This window comes from Myotis davidii, unplaced genomic scaffold (genome assembly GCF_000327345.1).
Source record: "Myotis davidii unplaced genomic scaffold, ASM32734v1 scaffold385, whole genome shotgun sequence".
In the NCBI taxonomy this organism is placed as follows: Eukaryota; Metazoa; Chordata; class Mammalia; order Chiroptera; family Vespertilionidae; genus Myotis; species Myotis davidii.
Genome location: NW_006296096.1, coordinates 338477 through 346704, shown reverse-complemented (window position 1 = coordinate 346704; position 8228 = coordinate 338477). Strand labels below are relative to the sequence as shown.

At 41.0% G+C, this 8228-nt stretch overlaps 1 long non-coding RNA gene across 1 annotated transcript in view; it reads left to right on the top strand.

The window, feature by feature from the left end:
- The first annotated feature begins 17 nt into the window (after window positions 1-17).
- Window positions 18-8228, top strand: part of LOC107184271 — a 10408-nt gene continuing 2197 nt past the window's right edge. The window contains exons 1-3 of the long non-coding RNA XR_001515095.1: window positions 18-391; window positions 1028-1098; window positions 1436-1553. This is a non-coding gene — a long non-coding RNA (uncharacterized LOC107184271). The remainder of the gene's footprint in view (window positions 392-1027; window positions 1099-1435; window positions 1554-8228) is intronic.

Below are 8228 nucleotides of genomic sequence, written 5' to 3'. Positions count from 1 at the left end.
GGCAGACGGCCCCCCACCTCAGGGCTTTCAGATCTCGGCTGGGTTATCACCCGCCTCGCTGGAGCTGGGAACCTAGCCCCAAGCCCTAACAAACCCGGCGAACCGTTTTATCACTCCAAGGGTCTGTTGTTTTGCTTTTGCTGTTTCATCACAGGTCACTCTAAGCAGGGACCCCCAATACACCCATTGCCCCTGAGGGCACCATCCGAAGGCTCATTATTTTTACGTAGAAATGTCCTTGATAGTTTGGACCCGAGGAGAATTACTCAAACGTTAATTAGAAGATTGAGATTCATCAGTTAACATTCAGGGAGTTCACACATTGGACAATGGGACAATTAAACTTGCTAGCAGTAACCCAGAATCTGCTGTGGATAAACTAGCTAGAAAGGTAAATGGCCCACATCCTACAACACGAATAAGACAATTATTTTAAACCCCAACTATTATGACTGTTCATCAACCTCACACCACCTGTCATCCTTTCTTCCTACTCCTTCTGTGGGCTGTGATCTGCAAAGCTTGTTTGGGTCTCCCTCGCTTACCAATTGGCACCAGGTGGAAAAGGCAGAAGACAGGAAGCGGAACACACATGCACTATAAATCCCCAAAGCTCCCTCCAACACCTACTTACAAATCTTTGTTCAAATGTGTCCTAACCAGTTCTTCCCAAAAGATCATCTATGATATTGGATCTCTCCCTCCTTCCCCCAAATCTCTCTCTCTTCCTGCTTTTTCTCTAGAGCAATTATCACCTTCTAATATACTATGTAAGCTTTTTTTTTTTTCATTTCTCCCACCAGTACATAAGCTCCATGAGGGCAGGTATATTTGGGGGGGGTGGGGGGGGTCTTTTTTACCTAAAGCTGTATTCCCAGTGCCTACAATACAATAGGCAATAAATATTTGTGGAATGTTGATGTTATGTACCCTCCTGAAATCTGTGACTCTAAATCTGCACTTAGAACAAGTGCCTTAAACTCTCTCTAATCTCTGTTTTCACCTTCTTACAAAATCTGCCTTTAAGCTCACCCAGGCCACCACCTGAAAAACCACACCCTGGGAAGTCCAGAAAAGAGTCGGCGCATAATGGACACAGTGAGTTTTTGTTAAGTGAATGAATTTTCACTTACTTGTATGTTGCTTTGTAGTCACTTAAATATGAATCACTGATTTATTTAGTCCAACTTCAAGTACATGATGAGCTTTTGTCCTCTCTTTCAGCTGTTAATACAATGTTCTCCCTGGAGTTAGTCCTCCATAAATCTTAAAAGGACAAATATAGAGGGGAGGGAGAAGCTTTATATTGCACTTTTATGCTGATTATGAAAATTCTGGCATTAGGAGAAACCGAATACATTCATGTGGTCTCAGTTATCATCCAGCTTCATTTGCAGATAGATCACGTTATCCTTCCTTCCTTTCCCGTCTACAGCAATGCACACATAAGCTATGTCAAGCCTTCCCGCCAATCAGTCCTGGGTGCCTTCTCAGAAGCCAGCAGCCTCCCTAACACGTCCTTTCCCGTGGGCTCAGAGCAGTGGATTTCAAAGGTAAGCACTTCATGAAGCATTTGACATACTTAGAAAAATGCAAGTTCCTAGGCCCCTCATCCAAATATCCCATTCAGGTGGTCTAAGGTGAACCAGAAATCTTCCTTTTTATCAAATCATGTGATCTTAAACCTGTGGTCAGCAGTCTGTACATTGGGAAACTTTCATCTAGATCAGTGGTTCTCAACCTTGGCTGCACATTAGAGTCACCTGGGAATCTTTTTAAAATCCTGATTTCTGGGCCTCATCCTCCAGAAATTCTGTTTGTTACTAATGTTGTGGCCCCACCCCAAACAAAGAAACAGAATTTCCGGAGGATGAGGCTCAGAAATCAGGATTTTAAAAAGATTCCCAGGTGATTCTAACGTGCAGCCAAGGTTGAGAACCACTGATCTAGATACTACTCAAATTCCTCTCTTCTCCTCTGGGAAGCTGCACTTTCTGCTTTTGGGGGCTTTCTCTTCCTCATGCCTGGTGACTCCATTGAGCAGTCTTCCTGGCTCTTCCTTTCGTTGCTCTCCCCCAGGACATGCACACAGTCCTGGACTGTGCTCACAATGGGTAAAGAGTGAGAAGGGTAACAAAAAGCATGAACCCGGGGGTTCCAGGCTTGCTCTAAGATGCAACTGTATTTCTACCCTCTCCCATTACACTCTTCTGGGAAGGCAGCCACATACACACGTGCACGTGCCCGCATGCTTTTGATCTTGCCTTATAAAGATCACCCTGACCCTTTCCTTTATAAGGTACCCTCTTCTGCAGATGTAATCAAAGCAAACCACAGGAATACCCTTGTGTTAGTTGGGCTCTTACGATATGTAAAATGCCAGGACATGTTCAGAGCACCGTAGACTCTGAGGGCTTAGTTTAAGGAAATAAGGACATTTCAGAAAGTCATAGCATCAGCCAGAGCTACTGCTCATTCCAAGAATCAGCTGCAGTCCTTGCAATCCAGCAGCAGGCTGGGATGCCTTGCTCATCCCCTCATTAACACGCATCTATTGCCCAGACTAGAAGAGTATTGCAGTTCTTCTGAATCAGCATCTCTCTGCTTCTTTCTCACAGTGGTCTCCGCTTCTGCTACCTCTGCTTCTAGGGACGACTCTCTGTGACTTACATTTAAAACACCCCAAGAGAGAGGCTCTGAATACACTTGTCATTCACTGTTCAACAAGAAAGGCCTTTATGGGACACAAGTTTCCTGAAGGGACACCTAATTGGTGGCCAGCCTTACTTGTGCCTCGTTTAGACATCATTGCCTTTGGGTGCTATAGTGGAACTCACTCTATAGATTTAATATGACTCCAGCACTGAAGGCAGCTGGGATATGTTGGAAACTCTGTTTAACTTTCTGTGACTGTTTAACTCCCTGTAGCCTCAGGTTTGACTGACTTCCCAGAAAGCCAGAATGCTGCCCAAAGATAACCGTCAGGCCCTAGCAAGGAGGTTAATGAATGTGTAGAGTGTGGAGAACTGCATGATGTTATCTGTTAACTTAGAAGTGCATTGTTCTTTGTAGTGATCTACGTGACTGCCCACCATATGCTTTTTACTATTATCCCCCTGTAAAAAAGAGACCCCCGTCCCAGGCGGGGGTAGATTCTTCTCGCAGGCCACCATGGGGAGCAGGCAGTTGCTTTTCCCATGCAGCTAAATTTCGCCTATTAAAGCTCTTATGAGCTTGAATAAGGCTCTGCAACAGTCAGGGAAAGTTAAACAGGAGGAACTACCTCTGGATACTTTCATGGACTCGAAGTCGGTTTTCTCACGTGGGAAATTTGTACTCCTCACTAGATGTTATTTAATTCACTTACCCAGCATATATCTCCTCTGACTCTTATTTCACTTTGTATTCTTTTCTTGCATATCTGTTTTTCCTAGTGGGCAGTTAATTCCTCAAAGTCCGTGCTGATTTTAACTCTATATCCTATAGCTCTTTGCACATTGTAGGACCTCTATAAATGTTTGTTCACGTGAGTGAAATCATAATGAACCTTCAGCAGTCTCTAAAAGTCACTTCATTCTCATCTAGCCCAGTTCCTAGATCATTTCTAAATGAATACCCTGTCCTCATAGCAAATGCCTGTCCAAAGCCAAATTCCCCTTCTTAATCCTCCCAAACTAATACCCTCTCCCAAGTTCTCCATCTTACCTGAAGGGCATGATGGTCCTTCAAAACTTTATATTCAAAAACTGAAATTAATTTTTAACCCACTCTGCATTCAAATCGATTACAGCTCCCTTTAATTATGTTTCCTAAGCATTTTCTTTTATCTGCCTCTTCCACATTCTTTACTTCACACCTGCACTTCTGGAACAACTTCCTCATGACTTTCCTACATCCTGGCTTTCTTCTCTTCAACGCAGGCCATATGCTATTGCCAAATTAATCTTCCTTATACATGTCTTTCATCATCATCAAATATTTCCTCTGTACCTTCTCCATATAAGGCTGCACTCATACAGATTATATATTTTAAAAGTACAAAGAATTAATAAGCTTAGTACCTAAAGTTGATGATAAATACCTTAGAAATTTAGTGAGGAATGATCGCTGGTCTTAGCTAAGCCTTCACTAATAGTGAATCTTATTTACAAATCTTAATAACTCTTTGCATCCAACTGAATCAAAATCGAACCTGGGACCCTTCAATCCACAGGCTGATGCTCCATCCACTGAGCCAAGCTGGCTAGGGCGGTACCTAGCTTTTGCTAGCATCCATTGTCTGGCACTATGCTGCCCTGTGACTTTGTCTCCCACCTCCCCAAAGCAGGTACTCTCTCCTCCTCAAGCAATCCTCCTCTCTGTGGTACAAAACTATGTTACTGTGTCTTTGCTCCTTTTTCACCCAGCCTCTTTCTGCGTCTCTTTCAAGATCTAGAACAAGTCCAACCTCCTTTATGAAAGCTTTGTTAATTATGCCATCTTTTTTTCTCTGTCTATTATTCCATACGGATTTACTTATGTCTCCCCAAGTAAATTCTAAAATCCTAGAGGGGAGAGCCATAGCTTAAGTGTGTGAACCCCACCCACACACACAAGCATAGTCCACTGCAATTACTCAATAACTACACGAGTACATATAATGTCCTTATCAGCAAGGTAAACACAATGAAAGCAGTGCTTGAGGAAGATTAGAACAGTAACAAACGCAGAGAAGATTGGAAGGGGGAGAGGCCTCGGAGGATGGGTTTTGTGAATGGTATAACAGTACCTGGTGGCAGTGGGAATTGTACACTGGCTAAATTTACTAGTCGTGTGAGTTAGCACAAATCCATGAGTCTCTGCAAGCTATGCATTTAAAAATGGAGCAATGACATAAGTTACGATTTGTTAAACTCCTTCGAGGAGCCAAACAAGTTCCATACACTACTTTCAACAAAGAACAAATCAATCCATATCTGTCCACTTCTCTTCTTCACTGCTACCACTACATCCCAAGCTACCATCCATTGTTCCTCTCCCAGGGGGACAGTCATCCATTAATGGATCCCTGGCTCTATACTGGCTTCCCTACAATCCATTTCCCATGGGCAGCCAGACTGAGTCTTCTCAAAATGCAAATTGGATCATGTGACCAGATCAAGCTCTCTAAAGGCTTTTCATTGCTCTCAGAAGAAAATTAAAATGCGTTTAACTCACTTCAGGCTGCAGTTTTTCCCTACTTCTGAACACATCATGGATGATCCCTTTCCTCACTAGGCTCCAACTACACTAGCCACCTTTTTCTTCCCTTTATGTACCACGTTCATTCCCTCCTCAGGGCCTTGAACAAGCAATTTCCTCAGCTGAGGATGCTCCTTCTTGCCTTTCAGGTGTCAGAATAATACCGCCACTTTAGGAGAGAGTCCCCAACACCTAGCCTAAATCAGCACTCCCCACCCTATCCTTCTACTCTCCAACAAATCACTCCTTCACAGAGAGACTTGTTTAATCCTGCTTATCATACCTGAACTTATCGTGGTTGTTTCTGTATTTGCTTGTCTGTTTCCTCCCTGAAATATAAATTTCATGAGCCAGGGAACACTGAATCCTCCATATCCAGAGAGACCTAGGCGAGCAGGAGTCACTTAATACAAATCTGTGGGTTTGCTGCTCTAAAGAAAATAAGAGGACTAATAATCCACTCAAAATAAGGACTTTGCAATTAAAGTCTCTTGCTTTTGTTTCTAGCTCCCTAACGCAACAGTGCTTCATTGAATGTTTTTCTTTTTAGAAATATTAGAAATATTAGAAATATTTTAAAACCCCTTCCTTCTAATTCGCCAAGGAGGTTCTCATTGGACAACCCATTGCTTACAAGCCTGATTTTCCTAGTTTTTGACTTTTCTCCTTAATTCCAGTTATTGAATATGTTGTCAAGTGCTTCTATTCCATTCATGGTAAAGTGCATTCAAATAGAGCTTTATTTGTGCACATCAATTTAACATTTTAGAGTCTAGAGGCATTAGGTCCCTTTGGGATCAGACATCTAATTTGGTATCCATATGTCCTCAACTGAAAGAAGCAAGTCACTATTTTGCTAAATTCTTCTAGTCTCTGTGGAAGATTGTTTGCCTTGTCAAGTATCCCTTGAAAGCCAAGATGTAGGAGTTTGTGAATGTACCAAAAAGAATAGAAGACCAGTCTTTCACATGCTGAAAACTCAGAGGAACGTCTTTGTTTTCACTGATAGAGTCATAATTCTTATATTAGCGGTCTGTGAATGTGTGGAGAAGTTGCAAATGGAAATATAAATGATTATTTCATTTTATTCTGAATCCCTTTCATAAATAATTGTAATGCCTGCATAAGACAATTCCATGTATGCACAAACCTCAACAAACGTAAATATTACCATTTGCCCTTAAGAAGCCCATGTTAGTTCATCTAACATCTTAATACTAATAAGTCATTCATTCAGTCAGTCATTCAACAAGTGTTTATTAAGCAGTTACTATATGCTAAGTACTCTTTGGAATATTTGTTCATTGATTCACAAAACACAAAAATCTCTGCCCTCTTGGAGTGTACATTCAAAAGTAATGGTTCAAAGATTATCAAAAGTAGTGGATTTCAGGATCCTTGCACACACTTAACGTGTATTGACTTCCTTATTTAATTCACTTAAAATAACAAAAACCCATTACATCTTAACATGAAGAACATCTTTATGAAAATAATTATAGTTTAAAAAGTAGTGAGAAGAATAGCATTGCTTTAACAGGCTTGCAAATCTCTTTCATGTCTGGCTTGAAAAGAGAAGTTAGTCTCACATCTTCTCCTGCATCTGTTTAGATAGCACACATAGCCTCTAGAAAACGCCACTGTACACTCATAAGAGAAATGCAAGTGAAAAAAGAAAATAACGTCTTGGTATTATTGTGAATACAGGTTTGACCTTGCAGACCTAAAATGTCTTGATTGCTTCAAGACATTTGACTAAGATCAAGTGTAGTACAAATGTCTTGAAATCCCCAAGGGTGTGTGGACTATACTTTGAGAACTGTTCAACAGAAATTTGTTTATTTTTTATTTTTTTGCTAATAAAATAAGGCCAAATTTAATAGAGACCAATGCAATAATTAGCTTTTCCTAAATTTATCATTTTACTTCTCAGGACCAGCTCTTCTGAGTCTCTGTGAGATAGCATAGATTGATAATGGTCATCAGGAGAAATGATTGCTAAGATAATGTATAGAGGTAAAACAGATGCCCCAAATAATGGACTTCTTTGCAGTCATTGGAAACCCTTGTTTTTAGGTCAATTTTGTGTTCTTGATGATCTCAAAGTACTTTACAGACATTAATTAATTGAACTTCCAGGATGCCAATGAAATGTTTCCAAATACAAATTTTGTGCATTTTGCAGATATTTAACTGGCAGAGTAGCAGTTTGTGTTGGCTTAAAGGAAAGTTGTGAGCAAAACCAAAGAATTATCATGTATTTTTTTGTAACTATAAATACACTATATGTTCTTCAGATTGTTTTAATTTACCAGGTTTGTCAGGAACATGGATAATGTTGTAAAGTTACTACTTCTTTTTTTAAAATATATTTTTATTGATCTCATAGAGGAAGGGAGAGGGAGAGTGAGAGGGAGAGAGAGAGAGAGAGAGAGAGAGAGAGAGAGAGAGAGAAACATCAATGATGTGAGAAACATTCATCACTGTCTCCTGCATACCCCCTACTGGGAATCAAGCCCGAAACCCGGGCATGTGCATTTAACCATGACCTCCTTGTTCATGGGTCGACACTCAACCACTGAGTCATACCACCCAAGCAGAAAGTTACTACTCTTAATGTCTCAACAATAGTTGGTTTCTTTTCTTTTTCTTCCTTCATTCCTTTGTTCCTCCCTTGCTCCCTCCCTCCTTCCTTTCTTCCCTTTTTTCAGGACAAATACCAAAACTATAAAACTCCTCAGACACTAAATCTTAGCTCAGCTCCATAAAACACCTTGGCTCTATAGAAGTCATCACTAAATGACATCATATTTATATTGTATCCCATCTACTGATATTCAAGACAGTCACAATCAAACCTTGTCACTCCTCCAATAGGTTCCTATTGCAATCTAAGGCAAACCCCTCACAGTGGCCCTCCAGGGACCCCCTTGGCTTCCTAATCACATGTCCTCCTCCTCTTCCCCTTGCTTGCTCTTTTGTTGCCACACTGGCCTCCTCTTGCCCCC